Below are 20,371 nucleotides of genomic sequence, written 5' to 3'. Positions count from 1 at the left end.
GTAGTGCTCAAGAAATTATATTCCATGAGACTAACATTGCATTTCTTAACACAGGATTTGAAACGGTACATTGTTTGACTATTTTCATGATAACAAAAATATTAACAATGGAGTAATTAGGTACTTAGATTTTACTATATTATGAAGTGAGACCATTATACGTATTAATGGAATATTCTTCCAAATCTTAATTGAAATGTCGAAAACATATTGAAAGACACATTGATCTCCAAATTTGTTCCAATTAATTTGTTCCTCCCAAGGTAATACTTTACTTTTGTAATGTGCACACACACTTTTTACAATTACAATATACTTTTGACCTTGCGTGGATGTACATGGGCCAATCCACCACAATAGTTATTTTCTCATAAGGAAAATGTAATTGTTACATTGTATGAAATAACTTCGTAATCCATGCGTCTGTAACCGTGTTCGATGGTTTTAACAGTAACAACTCTGATTTGCAGTCAAATGCGCTGCGATGTAGACTGGGTACTGTGAATTTCAAGGCATGTAAAAAGTTCCAAACCTCAAATGTGTTGCACATTTCCCAGCCCCGTGAGTGGTAGAGACCGCCCAATGACAATTAGTGGAGGCTTGGTCTGCGGTCTCGCCGACCAACTGCTTTCATAATGGGTATCCGGGAACTGTCTCTGCCTTTCCATGTGTCCCTGTAGTCCCGCACCCCTCCAAGCAAAACAGACACGTTTATCAGCGGTCAGGGGGATAGCCATAACGAAAAGAGACACGGCCTTTGAACTAAACATTTGTACGATTTCTTGCCTTCCTCACATTTCAATAAGATGCAGTGAAAACTCAACTGTGTAAATGACGGTCTTTTGAGAGAGCAACGAATCATCGACAATGCGTAGGATATTTTATAAACCGAGGAGTTGGAATCAAATGCAGTAGCTCCATAATCAAGCACCAATTAAAGCACCAATTTGTAAGTCGCTCTGGATAAGAGCGTCTGCTAAATGACTTAAATGTAATGTAAATGTATAATACAGGTAGATTAGTTTATGTGATTTGTATTGATAGTATTACTAGCATGTTGTGTTTGCGTTTTCTAGATAATTGTGTCTCAACAACACTTCATAAATTGTTAATATTATAATGGAAAAAATATTGGGACGCATTATTCATCCTGAACTCAAGCTCATATTTATTGCTGTCTTACACATGAAAATATGCATAAATACAGTAGTTAATTAGAGCACTGTCAACAGCGAGACAGAAGTTGCACTACCCTAGGCAGCCGATATTGGGCGCTAGAGCTGCATTATCGTCCAGGATTGATGTGCCCAGCCGGTAATACACTCAAGTGTCCCCATTGGACCTGCTTGTACATAAAGCATCATCCATTAGCGCCCACTATCTGCTGTCTAGGCTAATGTTGCACATGTAGACCTGGCCAATACAGTAACAGCAAGTACACACGTTGCACATGTAGGCCAATACAGTAGCCTATCGACTCACTGAACAAGAGCCTTACATTACAAACTAGATTTAAAACTATATGAAGACCAGACTCAAATGATGTGTATATTTCATACTCAAATGTTGATCAGTGAAAGTGATCAATGTCTTTCCTGTCTAGATCTATGTTGGGTCGTGGCGTGAAGCGGAAACAGTTGTAATGAGGCAGAGGGGCTCAAGGTCTATTTGCCAGAGAAGGCTGAGGTCAAGGCTCAGGGTGGGTCTTCTTACCTGCCTCATCTGCAGCAGCTGGTGCTCAGCCTATGCCTGGACAAGCTACAGCGCAGTCGAACAGGAGCAGAACTAAGCCTGCCCTGCTCAGTGCTGCTGGTGAATACCCTGAGGCAGATTCAATAGGACATGCACAGGGATTTGCCAGGTAGTCTTGACCTGTCAGCCCAGTCACTCTCCCCTTACCCTGATGCACCTACCCACACAACTGACCTCTCAAACTTGCCTTTAAATGCTGTCCACCATGACTCTCTCAGTGATGGTATTTGGGAGGAGGATGGCCCACTCACCTGCCCAGGGTGTGCTGAAGGAAACGCACTGGGTGTCTCCTCGCCCTCGCCGCCCCACCCTTTGTTTCCTACATCTCCCTCACAGGACAGCTCCTCTGGGCACCTCAGAGCACAAAGCCCTGGGAAACCTCACAGACCTTTCCCTGGATGACATCTTTGAGGACATTGACATCTCCATGTACGACTCTGATATCCCCTCGGCCTTGGCCGGCTACCCATCCTGGGTGTGCGTGGTGTCGTCCTGGGGGGACAAGGGACTAAAGCAGTGTCTGACCGACCTCAATGATCTGGACCACATTATGGAGATCATAGTCAACTCATGAAACATGTAGTTCACATCAAGGGGTTGTTAAGGATTTGGACATCATCAGTATTTTTGTCATACGAGAGCGGTTTTATTAAGCTGACGTAGACTTGACGGTGTATCTACTGAGAACATAATGTTCAGTTCTTGAGGGAGTCAGCAGAATGTGAGAAAAAATACTTTTACCTTTAGTGCTTGTGCTATTATATAATGCATCTTCTTGAAATTGTACATTATCTTTGCATTTAATCAAATTATAGCAGCCACTTTTCCCTTTAAAAAACAGTGCCTTAAAGACTTAAAATAATTCTGTAGAAATGTAGTATTTGAGTTTCAATGAGGAAAGTTAAGAAATATATCAAGTGGAGAGCTGAGCAGTGAGTGCTTTCCTCTACGTGTGAGTGTCATGTAAAGGCTCAATTACAACCCAGGATCATCCTCCCTTCCTCCATGTCCCTTTGTCTCTCTTCAGCCACTGCACTGGGATGTAATCTTAATTCACTCTGACATCCCACCAGTGCACTAGCTGGGAGGAGATGAGAGAGAGATGGAAATAAGAGGGGGGAGGAAAATGTAGGACTACATATCTTGTCATGTAGGGTGGGCCTACTTGTGAAAAGGTGATTGTTTTGCTCTCAGTATTACATTTCTATTCATAGACTCAACCCGCCAACCAATCAAATGACATGTGGGAGGAGTGTTCTCATCCACCAACCCCTCGTTTTCTCTGTATGGAAGAGAACTGGCTCAGATGGAGTTGTACACATGTAATAACCTCCCTGTTACGCTGCTTTGTGCTGCTTAGCTCCATCATACCCCATTGACCAATCCCATGAAACATGTCTGTGGTTTAGAGTATTTAGGCAGGTTAACAAAGCAGAGGAACACAATGGGGGGAAAGATAGATGTGGAAGACGCCAATAATGTGATTCCATAAATAGTTCAAGCACAAACAATCCAGTTTTCCACAACACTTATCCACAGGAAGAAGACACACCCAATCATTACTTCTATTTCTATGTGTACCATGCACTCCTCAAGATGTCAAGCCAGGTTTCTACAGTGAGACTAAGGCTGTGTTTACACGGGCAGCCCAATTCTGATATTTCACCAATTGGTCTTTTGACTAATCAGATCGAAGCTCGGAAAAATATCTGATGTGATTGGTTAAAAGCCCAATTAGTGGAAAAAAGATCCAAATTGGCTACCTGTGTAAACGCAATCTTAGAGATGGGTATTTTATAAAATATATGGACAAATGGGACCGTCATACATTTTTGTAAGCTTTTATGTTTCTCCAGATCATCATTGTTTTGAGGTGTAGCAAAAATAGAACAATTGGTCATGAGAATGACTCCTCTTATTAGCAAGTTACATGTCTTCCTCCAGCTCATTCATGTTTTGTTAGGAGGCTGATAGTAACTTTGGCTTGTAGATCTGCTGTATCAAATACTACTAGTCAATGTGTTCAATGGTTTTTATGTGCAATATCAACTTTTTAGATTTGTAAATAATTATGATATGGAATGAATCAACTCTTAGAAAAGATTCTGCCATTATCCTGGCTCATGTAGTCAGATAGATGTCAGTATTTGTTTTATACGTACATTGAAATTAAATTATGTTTAATAACATTTTAAACTATACAATGCTTTGCGTCAGTGGATGTCTTCCCATTGCAATTTCTGTGTTTAATTCTGTTTTAACATAATCACATACTATGCCATAGATCTGACCCACAAATAATGAAAAAGTAATAGAGATTTGCCTCTTGATTTTTGTTAATGAATATTAACCCTTGTGTGGTTTTCGTGTTTTTGTTATTAACCCAATGTTTGCAAGTCTGATGGACCCACAACATTATTGGATTTTTAAAACTATACAGCCATAACAATTTACGTAAAAAAATACTTAATACTTAGATGTTGACTTATATAAATTACAAGAAATATAGACAGCATACATGGTTAATATTAGCCATTTACCTCAGCTAGATCACATTTATCAATTAAAGCACCATTTGTTTTTTGTAAACAAATCAATTGCAATCAAGACTTGGGTGGAATAAATCATGTTTATCTTGAAGCTATACAAATGAAACAGGATTTTCATCACTATTGATGTTTATTTCTTTGAGCTGAACAAATTGGAAGGACAAATTGTACTGTGTGTGTGTGTTGCAAATGTATTTCTTGCACTTGATGCATGTGTACTGTGTCTTCCTGTCCTTCTTGGGTCCACACACATCGCAGCACTTCTTCTTGTTGCTACCGGCTGTAATCTAGAATGATGAAAACACTTCGTTCAGGTATTTTTCTAACATCTCACTCACATATATAGTTACAGCACGCCAAGGTAGGAGAGTCAGACACACACATGCAACATCACTCACACTTACTTCCGGTATTGGAGTTTGTTCTGTGGGTCGGGCGGATGGGGCACCAGCATCCTCCTCCTGAATCCTCCTCACGATGGCTGCAGAAGCTGGGGTCCTTGAGATATGTTGCCTCCTCTGGATTTGAGGTCTTACTAATGCTTTGACCAGCTCCTCCAGAAATAGCCGTCTCCTCTGGAGCTGCCCTCTGTTCCAATCTGGGTTCAACACCATCCAGATAACAAACGCGTTGTACGAGACAAACGAGATGTCCAAGATGTTGAAGAATATCAGAAGTGGCCAGCGTAGGGTTCTTCTTTTGCAGCTGTAGCCGGTCACCAGCTTGTCTAAATTGTCCACCCCTCATTTTGTGGCATTATAATCCATTATGGTTTCTGGTTTTTGATGTTCCTGGCCACAGATTCTCCCATCCCTATGCAGCATACTCACGAGTACCACATTTTTGCCTTTGGCACATAGGACACGGGACGTGTCGGCCTTGAACACAAACTTAGAGGAATTGATAGGCCTGTTCCATCTATTCAACAGCTGAGGTGGGAGCTCTTTTTTATATATATTTTTTTTACCCCTTTTTCATGGTATCCAATTGGTCGTTACAGTCTTGTCCCATCGCTGCAACTCCCATACGGACTCGGGAGAGGCGAAGGTCGAGAGCCGGAGGAGTCCGCCAAAGGAGTCACTAGTGCGCGATGGGACAAGAACATCCCTGCCGGCCAAACTCTCCCCTAACCCGGACAACGCTGGGCCAATTGTGCACAGGTCTCCCGGTCGCGGCCAGCTGCGACAGAGCCTGCACTCGAACCAGGATCTCTAGTGGCACAGCTAGCACGTTGATCCAGTGCCTTAGACCACCACTCCTCTCGAGAGGCCCTGAGTTGGGAGCTCTGGCTTTTTTTTGTACTATTCCTACATTCATCAGCTTCGTTTTAAGGAGTTCCTGTCCCAGCTTGAGCGAAGTGAAAAAGTTATTACATGTGATGTTGTAGCCACGGAGTCCCTGTGTCACTTCTTGGACAAACCACATCCCTTGGTTCTTCTCAGGGGCTCCTCCATCTGGCTTCCCCGTATACACTTGTAAGTTCCACACATGATGAAACAGTATCACAGGCAGCCCAGAATGTATGTACTGTCTGAAGGTGCTGCGTCCCTAAATGGCATAAGCTGCTCATCAACAGTAACGTTGGGCCGAGGGTTGTAAAACAGGGGAAGGCGGTCCACTCACTTGTTCCACACTGTCCTGATTGCAGATAGATTGTCTCTCTGCTCCCGAGCTGGTCTGGTGTCTCAGTTATCGAAGCGGATCATCCTGGAAATAATGTGGAAGTTTTCCAGAGACATCCCTCCAAATTAGTGCAGTCCAGAATTATTTTCTATATGGTGTCTGGAATGAACGTGAGTTACCGCCATCCGCATCGGCCCTGGTTGCATCCTTATCACATTGGCAGCCATGCGGGGGTGCCTCATTCCTTGGGCAAGAAGACCCTTCAATTTCACCATTTTTTGACATCCATATTTCTCTTCCTGCAGGCTGCTGATGAGCTGCTTGCTGACAGGCTTTTCCTGGGACTGGATGAGGGTCAATCTCATCCTCCTCCAACTCACTGTCAGACTCCGAATTGACAGAGACACGATCATCATTTTCTGAAAATTGTTCATCTTCCAAAGTGGAAGACATTCCTTCCACACTAGCTTCTCTCTCTGCAAAAATGATTTCTAAGGCCCTCATAGAGCAGCGATTATTTTTTGCCATACTAATTGATTTTGTGAAGGAGCCACACATGCAAAGTTATTTATTTGTTGTGTCCCTCCCCCAATTTGCACCTGGCTGGGGTAGAGTGTGGGAAAATACTGACCTTTTTACAATGTGTCAAAATAATGTATTGTAATACCATTGTGCAGGTTCCCGCAAGACATTGTGTAGTTTCACACACTACAAAGGGTAAAGAGTGCAAGAAAAGTAGGAGACAGGCAGGGAGACAGACAGGTTCTTGGTGCTGTGTTGAAACAGCAGGCCCAGGGAGGAGGAAGACAGACAGGTTCTTGGTGCTGTGTTGAAACAGCAGGCCCAGGGAGCAGGAAGACAGATAGGCAGGGAGACAGACAGGTTCTTGGTGCTGTGTTGAAACAGCAGGCCCAGGGAGCAGGAAGACAGATAGGCAGGGAGACAGACAGGTTCTTGGTGCTGTGTTGAAACAGCAGGCCCAGGGAGGAGGAAGACAGAGCGTAGGCACACAGAAAACATTTTTGTTTAAGTTTTACTTGTTTTCACCTACACACACACACTTCTCCACACTTATATTACCCTCGGGTTCAGGGGACCCGAACACCACATATGTAATATAAATGTGTAGGTGGGTGCACAGTGTGCACTCAATGAAAATGTGTTCTTTTACATGTTTTTCACAGAAAATGGGCCAAGGCCAATGGTTGAAAAAGTTATTAATAGTAGAATTTTTATTTTAGTAAACATTGAAAATGAGTCCCAAGGACCCACAACACCACACAAAGGATAAATATCTTCAATAAAATATTGGTTAATGTCAATTTTATGTCTAGCTCACATAGGGCTGACTGCTTGTGAATATTGCCAGCAGACAGTTTTGATTGTCTGCAAAATGGGGTTCAGGACTTGAGGCCAGTCTGCCCTCTAGTGGAGTGCTGTGACTTACTTTCAGTCTTTCCACGGAGTTGCATCATCTCAAGAGGAGCATTGTTCCCTCTGCTCAAGACAATTGTTAAACAGAATAAATCACTCAGTACATTCATAGAAAATGGTATAGTAACACTGTAACTGCACTCTGTATCAAAATATATACACTACCGTTCAAAAGTTTGGGGTCACTTGGAAAAATACTTTTTTTGTCCATTAAAGTTACATCAAATTGACCAGAAATACAGTGTAGACATTGTTAATGTTGTAAATGACTATTGTAGCTGGAATGGAATATCTGCATAGGCGTACAGAGGCCCATTATTAGCAACCATCACTCCTGTGTTCCAATGGCAATTGTGTTAGTTAATCCAAGTTGATCATTTTACAAGGCTAATTGATCATTAGAAATCCCTTTTGCAATTATGTTAGCACAGCTGAAAACTGTGGGCCCTGATTAAAGAAGCAATAAAACTTGCCTTCTTTAGACTAGTTGAGTATCTGGAGCATCAGCATTTGTGGGTTCGATTACAGGCTCAAAATGGCCAGGAACAAATAACTTTCTCCTGAAACTCATCAGTCTATTCTTGTTCTGAGAAATTATGGCTATTCCATGTGAGAAATTGCCAAGAAACTGAAGATCTCGTACAACGCTGTGTACTACTCCCTTCACAGAAGCGCAAACTAGCTCTAACCAGAATAGAAAGAGTAGTGGGAGGCCTCGCTGCACAACTCTGCAAGAGGTCAAGTACATTAGAGTGTCTAGTTTGAGAAACAGATGCCTCACATGTCCTCAGCTGGCAGCTACATTAAATAGTACCCGCAAAACACCAGTCTCAAAGTCAACAGATAAGAGGCAACTCCGGAATGCTGGCCTTCTAGTCAGAGTTGAAAGAAAAAAAACATATCTCAGACTGGCCAATAAAAGATTCAGATGGGCAAAAAACACAGACACTGGACAGAGGAACTCTGCCTGGAAGGCATACTGGAGTCGCCTCTTCACTGTTGACCTTTACAATTACAATAGACTTCTACATGTAATCATTTCCTTTAAACGTTGAATCAACAAAAAGATGGGTGCATTCTCACCTTTGTTGAGAGATTAGAGATGTTTATTTTTCAAGGGTGAAGAACATGGTAAAGATGAAGATCTGTCAACTGTATCTGACCTGGCAGAACTCCAGTCCCTAAATGCACCTTGGGGTCATTCTCTTCCCAAGCCGTTTGGACAGACCAGTCTTCAAAATCCCCGTAAGCAAAAATGAATGATTCCTCCATTGAACGAATAAGAGTCTGTTTTTGGAGGATCAGATAATGGAGGAAATTGAAATGTATCCGTCCGTCCACATCCACAGATGCTCTCAACGTCTGAACAGATCAGGCAATGCTGTGATGATCGGAAGTAGCCTCAGTGACTTTACTCTATTGTTATGATTCCCATATACTCTATATTAGGTTTAACAGAGGATATTACTGAAAGGACAGCCATGTCGTTAACAGTTAACGATAGCCACAAAAACAGCGAATAATGCATATAAAGAGAATTATACACACCTGATTAATAAAACAACAAACACGGTCCATAACCTACACATAATGCTAAGCCGTTGCTAGACTGTGACTGAACTCATTTGAAATATCCCTCTTACATTCGTTATTATTACATTAAACCATTGACTGTATGCATTAAACTCACAACACACTGTATTAGCTGTCTATATTTTGTTGATAGACAGCTAAATAGGACAATATTCCTTACTGGTAGCGGGTCTCTATAACAGATTACGTTTTAAAGAATCTGGAAGATGATAAAGTACAGCAGCCTACTTCCTAATGTTTTGGAGCCGTCCCGATGACGAAACCTTACCTGACGCAGGTGCATTGACAGCCGAGAGCTACACCCAACTGAAACCGACAGAGGGCGCCATAAGTTCTAATATGTGTGTTTCAGCCACTGTTGTGGTCAATCAAAACACATGTACTAATATCTGTAGGTGACAGAGTCAATTGTCAAGACATGACTAGGCAGTGCATGTTTTTGTGGCTATAGTTTATTGTAAATGACGTGGCTGTCCTTTCAGTTATATCCTCTGAAGAGCTCTTCCATACCAGTCCAGTCAAGCAATCAAGGACTATTACTGTGCGTAAACATGTATTTTCTTGGGAAATAAATTCACAGCCTGACTCTGACTCTTATGGTTTCACACAATGAGAACAATGACATCGGAGGAAATATTTATATCCATCCACATGGTTACAATGAAAACCACAGACTCAATTAGTAGTAATAGTACACACTGTTCCTCACAGACAGAATCTGACAAGACTCATGTGATTAGGCTTTTTTTCCAAGTCTTGTTGACAGACAGTATAACGAAAATTATTTTGGGCATTCCTCAACACCATTTTACTCAAGGCATGCCATGTGAACTCAGAATAGTCATTCCTCAACACCATTTTACTCAAGGCATGCCATGTGAACTCAGAATAGTCATTCCTCAACACCATTTTACTCAAAGCATGCCATGTGAACTCAGAATAGTCATTCCTCAACACCATTTTACTCAAAGCATGCCATGTGAACTCAGAATAGTCATTCCTCAACACCATTTTACTCAAAGCATGCCATGTGAACTCAGAATAGTCATTCCTCAACACCATTTTACTCAAAGCATGCCATGTGAACTCAGAATAGGCATTCCTCAACACCATTTTACTCAAGGCATGCCGTGTGAACTCAGAATAGGCATTCCTCAACACCATTTTACTCAAAGCATGCCATGTGAACTCAGAATAGGCATTCCTCAACACCATTTTACTCAAGGCATGCCATGTGAACTCAGAATAGGCATTCCTCAACACCATTTTACTCAAAGCATGCCATGTGAACTCAGAATAGGCATTCCTCAACACCATTTTACTCAAGGCATGCCATGTGAACTCAGAATAGGCATTCCTCAACACCATTTTACTCAAAGCATGCCATGGGAACTCAGAATAGGCATTCCTCAACACCATTTTACTCAAAGCATGCCATGTGAACTCAGAATAGGCATTCCTCAACACCATTTTACTCAAGGCATGCCATGTGAACTCAGAATAGTCATTGTAAAAGGAAGGGCCTGGTGGCAAATACGTGACAGCAAGTTATTGCCAAAGCATTCATGCCAAAACCCACTGGGCACACCAATCATTTCAACGTGGACGTTTGGGTAATATTTGGTTGAGGCGTTGATCAATGAGAGCTCAACCTTTATTCACCCATTCAAAATGACAGCTAGACCTTTGTTGAATCCCCAATTTCAACCAAATTCCAATGAAAAACAATTTCGATTTTTTTTGTTTAGTTGTCGTCTAAATGTGTTATCACTACACTTTCAACCATTTAAAAGCACAACAAAGTTCAGATGGGAATACAATGTCAGATATTTTGTATTTATACACAACATTATGTATTATCACTGTGCTTCATCTAATTGCACATCCAAATGACCTGGAATGCAGTTGAGATTACATTAAAAGTGCATTGTGTCAGTGATCAATGCTAGTCAAGATTCTGAACAGATTATTACAGCAATTGTGAAGATTTCCACAGACCTACGACCTTTGCACACTATCTTGAACATTCCTACTTTCTATGATTACGTAAGAAGACATTTATAATTACAGCAGGCTAATCTCAAAATGTGGCCATGGATGTGTTACCTTAAGGCTATTTACTGTATTACAAAAATATTATTGAATTATGTTTGTTTGACAACCAATCTCAACATTTAAAGGATACAGTATGCTTAGATATAGTTTCATCTATATAGTTTCAATCCTATTCCTTAGCTTTGATTTTTGGTTTAGTTGCAGAAGTGAATCCATCATATCATTTGTCAACAAGTTAATAAGCTATCTTTTACTGGATTGCAAAAGTATTATTGAATTGTGTTTGTTTGTCAACCAATTCTAGTTTGATTCCAAATGAATAATTGATATGTTGTAGTCACGTCTCCATCTCAACCAATAATCAAAGTTAAAGAACAGGACTAAATCAAATCAAACTTTATTTAAAGTGTATTTAAAGGTTGATTTGATTTATTTTAGTCCTATTCTTTAACTTAGATTTTTGGTTGAGATGGAGATGTGAATCCAACATATCAGTTATTAGTTTGTAGACAAACTGGAATTAAATATATGACTTATAAAGTACGTTTATATTTCATTGAAAACATTTATTTATTTATTTATTTATTTAACTATGGGACTCCCAATCACGGCCGTCTGTTAAACCTACACTTTGGAATGACTTCAATAGCAACAGAGAATACATTTAGTTATTAAGAGGTCTCTCAATAATCATTCTTACGATAGCACATTAGTAGTAGTCAGTGACAAATATAAAAGCTAAGCACTGCTGGTTAAAAATCCTTGGATAGGAGACCAAATGAATAGCTGTACATCAACTCTCCAGTAGGAGGTGCTGCTTAGCCTATTGTTTTTTTAAATGGTGGATATAACGTTGAAGATCTGGCGTTGTTTCAAAGGTACAAATTAAACGTATTTTAAACAAGGTGTATGTCTATGTTGGAAATTAGTTACAGTGATGACATAATCCAGAAATGTCGCCCTCATAACAGTTTGTGTTGATCACTTTTTTCAAATCCAATGTATTTTCCACGTAGATTATCTCACAATACGTTGACAAATTACGTTGAAACAAAGTTGTTTTAACCAGTTTGTGCCCAGTGGGAAGTGATGCAAAACAGCAACATTCAAGAGGACAAGTTCTCTGAAATTCCGAGTTTTTTAATCCTAAAGTCTTCACTAAATTACCTTGAGGATCCCTGCTATAGTGAGGGCCCACAATATTACATTCAAATGAGATATCATTTCAAATGAAAAACCAATATAATGTCACAGTCCTAATAATGCTGTTCAGTCGTGTGGTCAGGTGCCACAAAAGGGACTTAGGAAAATTACTATTGGCTCAGAACAGGGCAGCAAGACTGGCCCTTGGATGTACACAGAGAGCTAACATTAATAATATGCAAGTCAATCTCTCTTGGCTCAAAGTGGAGGAGAGATTGACTTCATCACTACTTTTATTTGTGAGAGGTATAGACATGTTGAATGTACCGAGCTGTCCGTCTCAACTACTGGCACACTGCTAGGACACCCATGCATATCCCACAAGACATGCCACAAGAGGTCTCTTCACAGTCCCCAAGTCCAGAACAGACTATGGGAGGCACACAGTACTACATAGAGCCATGACTACATGGAACTCTATTCCACATCAAGTAACTGATGCAAGCAGTAAAATTAGATTTAAAAAACAGATCAAAATACACGTTATGGAACAGTAGGGACTGTGAAGCAACACAAACACTGGCACAGACACATGCATACACACACGATGACATACGCACTATACACACAAGTACACATGGATTTTGTATTGTATATATGTGGTAGTGGTGGAGTAGGAGCCTGAGGGCACACAGTGTGTTGTGAAATCTGTGAATGTATTGTAATGTTTGAAAAATGTTATAGCTGCCTTAATTTTGCTGGACTCCATTAGCTGCTGCCAAGACAGATCCATAATAAATACAAATAAAACTGTGTTTGTCACTTTGGACTAGAGCACGTCTTCTGCTGTCTATGCAGAACAAGAGCCGTGGTATGCCACGGGGTTATGCAAGTTACACTCTTCAATTGAATTAACTCAAAATGAATTATGAAGATGGGTAATTAAAGGCAGAGTATAAGTTATTAGTCCGCTCTGCACTGTTCTCACATTACCAAGCCAACGTGGGGATTCTTTTCAAACTCAACTGTTCAACATCAACATTTTACAGGTCTTGTATTGGTGCAGTAGTCTCCATCATGTGGTGATAAAACATGTTTTTTCTCTTGTTATAACATGGCCCTCAGTCATGTAGAGCCAATGGGGAGGGGGATTTTGAAGCTGATGAAATTTGCCATGTAATGTGCAAATGTTTACTAGGCCTAATGTCCACATGTCCATCAGAGCTACCGTATGTTACTCAACCAAAAACCATGGTAGGAACTGAAACGATCTATATGTTGCCTATTTATTTGCACATTTAACCATTAAAGGTCTTCACTCATTCATTCAGGCAAAAATACAGGTAACTGTCAAAATAAAGGAAACACTAACATAAAGTGTCTTAGTAGGGCGTTGGGTCACCATGATCCCCAGGGCTGCCAGAACAGCTTCAATGCACCTTGGGATAGATCCTACAAGTGTCTGGAACTCTATTGGAGGGATGCGACACTATTCGTCACAAGAAATTTCATAATTTGGTATTTTGTTGATGGTGGTGGAAAACTGTCTCAGGCACCACTCCAGAATCTCCCATAAATTTCAATTGGGTTGAGATCTGGTGACTGAGACACTCCCTCCGAAACTCTAACTCCACACACACACACACACACACACACACACACACACACACACACACACACACACACACACACACACACACACACACACACACACACACACACACACACACACACACACACACACACACACACACTCCTTTAACACCCTATACTCCTTTGAGACCCCTCTTTCAAAGTCACTAAAATCTCTTCTTCTAGCCATGGTAGCTGAAATAATGGGCAGCTGGGAATTGTTATACGTGACCCTAAGCATGATGGGATGTTTTAATTGCTTAACTAACTCACCTGTGTGGAAGCACCTGCTTTTAATATACTTTGTATCTTTCATTTTCTCAAGTGTTTCCTTAATTTTGGCAGTTACTGTACCTATATTTTATCATATCAGAAGGAGTCAACCCAAATCCACATGAGTTATCCTAATCTGGTTCATGGAAAATCTGTTAAATGTTTAGTATTCATTATACGATTAAAATGTTTTTCATTGAACTAAATCACCATTAACAATGCTTTATTTCTCTTTCGTTTGCTAAACAAATACTACAGTGGATTTATTCATTTCTTGACTTTTTCCCTTTTGCAATTCCTTCCTAAATCACATGACAAGAGCAAATCTCAAATGAGAGATAAAGAGATAAAGCATGGAAATGGAGGGATGTAACTAATTTGATCTTTCTCTGCCTCAGCTTTCTCACATTTACAGATGGGAAGTACATTTCCATCTACTGCACCATCAGATATCTCTCCCGTAAAGACATGGGCAGTTATATCACATGGACACAAAAAAAGTACACATAAACATGTTCTTGAATTTCTGAGTTGACTAGTTTTCCGTTGAGGAATGCATACAGTATTTCTGGAAAGCACATTTCTTAGACTAACACCATTTTGTGCAGCTCTGTCTGTCTTTGTGGGCACAGAGGGCATTATTGTTGACATGGTCCATGAAGGACTTTCGGATTCATCAGCATTTCAGCTGGAGACTGGAGATGCCGGAAAGTATACATAACATTGATTTTATAATTAAATGGCAGACGAAAGGGGTCCTGTCCTATATGATACCGATGGAAAAAGCTCAAATATGCATGATTTAGGATCTCATGATGTTTAGTTTCCAATGGTGTTGTCATGTTTATTGATGGAAGTTGTTTGTACAAGGGTATAGGTATGTGTCTGTGTATATAGGCTATGTTTGTGTGTTTTGTAGGCTACAGATGTCATTTGATGCCTAGATGTCTGGGAACCTTAGGTTTGTTGTTTACGGTGTGCTTACTGGAGCCGATGCCTAAATATCACCCCTCGTCCTATTGTGTGGCCTTTCTCTGAGCCATGAGCATCTTCTCACAGGATTCTACACACTTCAACTTTTTTAAAGGAGGCTTTCTGGAACTGATCTAGGTAACATCGTATGCTGCTGGATGGCTCTACAGACACATACACCTTGCATAGCGGCATACAGTATTTCTTCTCCACATACTACATAGTGACAATGAGGGCAATCCCATAGTCATTATCTTCAGCACCAAACCAGTGTCTACATATTTTACCTATATTTAACTAGGCAAATCAGTTAAGAACAAAATCTTATTTTCAATCACTGCCTCGGAACAGTGGGTTAACTGCCTTGTTCAGGGGCAGAATAACAGATTTTTCCATTGTCAGCTCGGGGATTTGATCTTGCAACCTTTCGGTTACTAGTCCAACGCTCTGCCGTCCCAGTTAGCCTGGCGTGTTTCTATGATCTGTGGTTAAGAAGATAAGAAGAACGGGCCTAAAAAATGCTTCTCTGTGACATCACAGGGTAGAATTAAAAGTAAGAAAAAACATGATTTTCAAAACCTGCAACGAGGTTCTAGGTGTTTCTAGGTGTTTCTAGGCGTTTCTAGGCGTTTCGAGGCGTTTCGAGGCGTTTCGAGGCGTTTCTAGGTGTTTCGAGGGAGGGCATTTTCTTGCTCCCCACTTTGCCGCGAATGTCATAGTGTTTGAAAATCAATGTTTTCTAAATGTTTTAACTTTTGATGATGTCATGGGGTAGAGCATTTTTGTTTGTTATTTTATTATTATTACCCCACCCCCCTTTTTTCTCCACAATTTTTTCGATCTTGTCTCATCGCTGCAACTCCCAAACGAGCTCGGGAGAGGCGAAGGTGGAGTTATGTGTCCTCCGAAACATGACACGGCTAACCGTGTTCCTCAACACCCGCCAGCTTAAACCATAAGCCAGCCGCACCAATGTGTCGGAGGAAACACCGTTCAACTGGTGACCGGGGTCAGCCTGCAGGCACCTGGCCTGACACAAGGAGCCACTAGAGCACGATGAGCCAAGTAAAGCCCCACCGCCAAACCCTCCCCTAACCCGGACGACACTGGGCCAGTTGTCCTATGGGACTCCTAGCCACGGCCGGTTGTGGCACAGCTCTGGGGGTAGAACTTTTTAACGTTATATTATTTTCTACAAAATAATGGAAATGCGCCGTTTTCACATATGTAGACACTAGTATGGTGCTGGAGATAATGAATATGAGGTTGAAAAGTGGCAGTGTGGCCCTTTAATGCTGGGTTTCTAACATTATGAAATATTGTATGGTGCTTTTCAGGAGCATGAGATCCACAAAGAGGATTAGGTATAGCTTGATTATTTTGAATGGGTACAGGATGAATGGGGATACAGAATGTTCTTGTTTCTCTTGGCCCAGCATTGATTCTGGTTTGGAGTTGTTGTTTGATCCTGTGCCAAAAGCTAATGCAGTATCATCTAACAGCTCTAAAAAAAAAAGGTCTGAAGAAGACTGGCAGTAATGTTTATGCAACTGTCCTGAAGTGACCAAGCCATCGAGTTGGAAATATGGAATTCATTAGAATCTAACCAATACAGTATAATAATTAGGTGGGTGTATATATTTGTTCTATTTCAAACATGTACACGTGTGTATTACAGTTAAAGTCGGAAGTTTACATACACTTAGGTTGGAGTCTTTAAAACGCTTTTTTCAACCACTCACTGTATCACAATTCCAGTGTGTCAGAAGTTTACATACACTAAGTGTACTGTGCCTTTAAACAGCTTGGAAAATTCCAGAAAAGAATGTCATGGCTTTAGAAGCTTCTGATAGGCTAACTGACATAATTTGAGTCAATTGGAGGTGTACCCATGGATGTATTTCAAGGCCTACCTTCAAGCTCAGTGCCTCTTTGCTTGACATCATGGGAAAATGAAAAGAAATCAGCCAAGACCCCAGAAAAAAATTGTAGACCTCCACAAGTCTGGGTCATCCTTGGGAGCAATTTCCAAACGCCTGAAAGTACCACGTTCATCTGTACAAACAATAGTACGCAAGTATAAACACCACGCAGCTGTCATACCGTTCAGGAAGGAGACGCGTTCTGTCTCCTAGAGATTAATGTACTTTGGTGAGAAAAGTGCAAATCAATTCCAGAACAACAGCAAAGGACCTTGTGAAGATGCTGGAGGAAACAGATTCAAAAGTATTTATATCCACAGTAAAACGAGTCCAATATCGACATAACCTGAAAGGCTACTCAGCAAGGAAGAAGCCACTGCTCTGAAACCGCCATAAAAAGGCCAGACTATGGTTTGCAACTGCACATGGGCACAAAGATCGTACTTTTTGGAGAAATGTCCTCTGGTCTGATGAAACAAGAATATAACTGTTTGGCAATAATGACCATCGTTATGTTTGGAGGAAAAAGGGGGAGGCTTGCAAGCCGAAGAACACCATCCCAAGCGTGAAGCACGGGGTGGCAGCATCATGTTGTGGGGGTGCTTTGCTACAGGAGGGACTGGTGCACTTCACAAAATAGATGGCATCATGAGGGAGGAAAATTATGTGGATATATTGAGGCAACATCTCAAGACATCAGTTAGGAAGTTAAAGCTTGGTTGCAAATGGGTCTTCCAAATGGACATTGACCCCAAGCATACTTCCAAAGTTGTGGCAAAATAGTTTAAAGATAACACAGTCAAGGTATTGGAGTGGCCATCACAAAGCCCTGACCTCAATCCTATAGAAAAATTGTGGGCAGAACTGAAAAAGCGTGTGCGAGCAAGGAGGCCTACAAATCTGACTCAGTTACACCATCTCAGTCAGGAGGAATGGGCCAAAATTCACCCAACTTATTGTGGGAAGCTTGTGGAAGGATACCCAAAACGTTTGACCCAAGCTAAACAATATAAAGGCAATGCTACCTAATACTAATTGGGTGTATGTAAACTTCTGACCCACTGGGAATGTGATGAAAGAAATAAAAGCTGAAATAAATAATTCTCTCAACTATTATTCTGACATTTCCCATTCTTAAAATAAAGTGGTGATCCTACCTGACCAAAGACAGGGAATTTTTACTGGGATTAAATGTCAGGAATTGTGAAAAACTGAGTTAAAAGGTATTTGGCTAAGGTGTATGTAAACTTTTGACAACTGCACATTACTGCCCTGCATGTACAGTATACTGCCTTGCATTTGTGTTGTATTGATCGCCCTCTGCCAAAACATCATGTCTAATGTACTGCTCACTCTGGGGTAAAACGTCACTTAATGTCGAATACACTTAAAGATGGGATAATAAATCAGTGTTATAGTTCATGGATGACCAGCTATGTTTCATCTCTGTTCTCTCTATATAAGTGCATGTTATATAATGTTAAACACAGGTCCACGTCTTAGATGTACACCAGCACAGCCATGGAACAGCCCCAGTCAGTTAACCTGACCGTAGTAGTTTCTGACTAACAACACACCCAAGGATTGCAAGTAGACAAGCTACAAACAAGGTCTCTCATCCTAACCAGTTGACAATCCATTACGCAAAGCTTACCTTTATGATTAGTGCCTGATTAGTGCCTGGCTTTTAGTGCCTGATACTGTCTTTTCCCTGTGTGGGTTTGTACATGATGCTTGTCTGGCCTGGGTTGCTACGCAGCGGTCCTACTCTCTCTCTCTTGCTGTGAGCTCATACTTTATTTTAGCCCAGGCTCTTAAATCATTTAACAGGAAGCATCCCTTTGAAAACACACCCAGACACAGACAAGGTGACTAGGCACCACTGCGGCACCTCAAATGTTTCATCATCGTCCCTCTCTCTGATCAAACCCTATATACACACTCTCTAAAGTCTGTGTTTAGCTCCTCTTTTGCCTTTCCCTCTTATACCCGTTTCCCAACAACTGTAATATGTAGCATCTTGTCCTGTGAGAGATTAGTCTGATCTATACTGCTGGTGAGGGGGGGCTGAACAGAGGGGTGGGGGGCAGCCCCTCCCATAATTGGGTTAGTGTGCTGCTCCAGAGGTCTATGTTTACAGGAGAGATTAGAAGAGCCCTGCGTCACTCCAGTGTGGACTGCTCCGACTGTGGATGCTGCAGAAATCCCTCTGTCTCGCTGGCCGCTTGTTCGTTCGCTCACTCCTTCACTCTCCTCTCTCACTCTCTCTCTGGTCCTGCGACTCATCCATTCCAGCTGTGACTGACTGAGAGAAGGCAGTTTGAGGCAGAGGCTGCAGTTCCAGCCCCACCAGGACAGGGAAACTGCCAGAGCTCATCAGTAGCCAGGGCAGGGCCGCTGTGCTGCCGCCTGCCAGTCCCAGGACAGGACCCCCTCTCCCTCCCAGGACCCCGGTGGACCGACAACATGTGCGACTGTTTCAACCTGGGCTTCCCCAACTGGCATGGCTCGCTGGGCACAGGTGGGCATCCCTCTCTCTCCTATCTCTGTTTCTATGGTTGTCCTCAACTATTCCTTGATTCAGCACTAGAGCTCAGCATGTGTGAGTGAGTGTGTTGGGAGGCTGCTGCTGCTAAGAGCAGAGTGCTGAGTCGTGTTGCTGACCTGCTGCTTGTCTGCTTGCCTGCAGTGTGTGGATGGGTGTGTCTGCAGTGTGCTGCCTGGGTGTGCCTGCTGCATAGGGATGCGCTTGATGTGTTTACATGAGTTGATGTACTTTTTTCCAGGGGTATAGTTATTATCCAAGAGCCCAGGCAGAATGTATCAAATGATGAATGCACAGTTCACCATCTGTCATTCACAATGTAAACTTAACTTATTTAAGTTTCATATAGACACAAATTCTGAAGGACGAACTCATTGAAAGTTTGTAACATAGCCCATATTTTCTTTAAATGCTAGATTTGTGATTTGTGGACATTGTTATTAGATTTTGATAATGTAAATGATTTTGTCCTTGACATGTTCAAATAATGTTTATTTTTGCATATTATCTTGACTTAAATAATGACATTTTCTTGACTAATGCAGTCCATATCATCTCAATGTTATTCTCTAACATAATCTGTAAGGGTCCATCCCACTGGGCAAAAACTGATTGAATCAACATGGTTTCCATGCCATTTCAACAAAGAAAATCTTTGTGATGACGTTGAATCAATGTGGAAAACTGATTGGATTTGCAAAAAGTCATCAACGTAAGGGAATTGTGTCCTTTTGAACCTTTTAGCCTAAATCCAATGACAGGGTGACATTTTCTGTTGATTTCACTTTGAATTCATGTTAGTTGACAACTCAACCAAATGTTAATCAGAATATTTTTATATAACACACTATTGTGAATTTCGCATTGCTTTCTGGGGT

General features: G+C 41.3%; 1 pseudogene; it reads left to right on the top strand.

Annotated features, from left to right (window-relative positions):
• Positions 1-635: 635 nt before the first annotated feature.
• On the top strand, positions 636-4,513 carry LOC135574121 (uncharacterized; annotated as a pseudogene).
• Positions 4,514-20,371: the final 15,858 nt, after the last annotated feature.

Source organism: Oncorhynchus nerka, linkage group LG12 (genome assembly GCF_034236695.1).
Source record: "Oncorhynchus nerka isolate Pitt River linkage group LG12, Oner_Uvic_2.0, whole genome shotgun sequence".
Taxonomy (NCBI): Eukaryota; Metazoa; Chordata; class Actinopteri; order Salmoniformes; family Salmonidae; genus Oncorhynchus; species Oncorhynchus nerka.
This window is presented reverse-complemented; position numbering and strand designations above follow the sequence as displayed.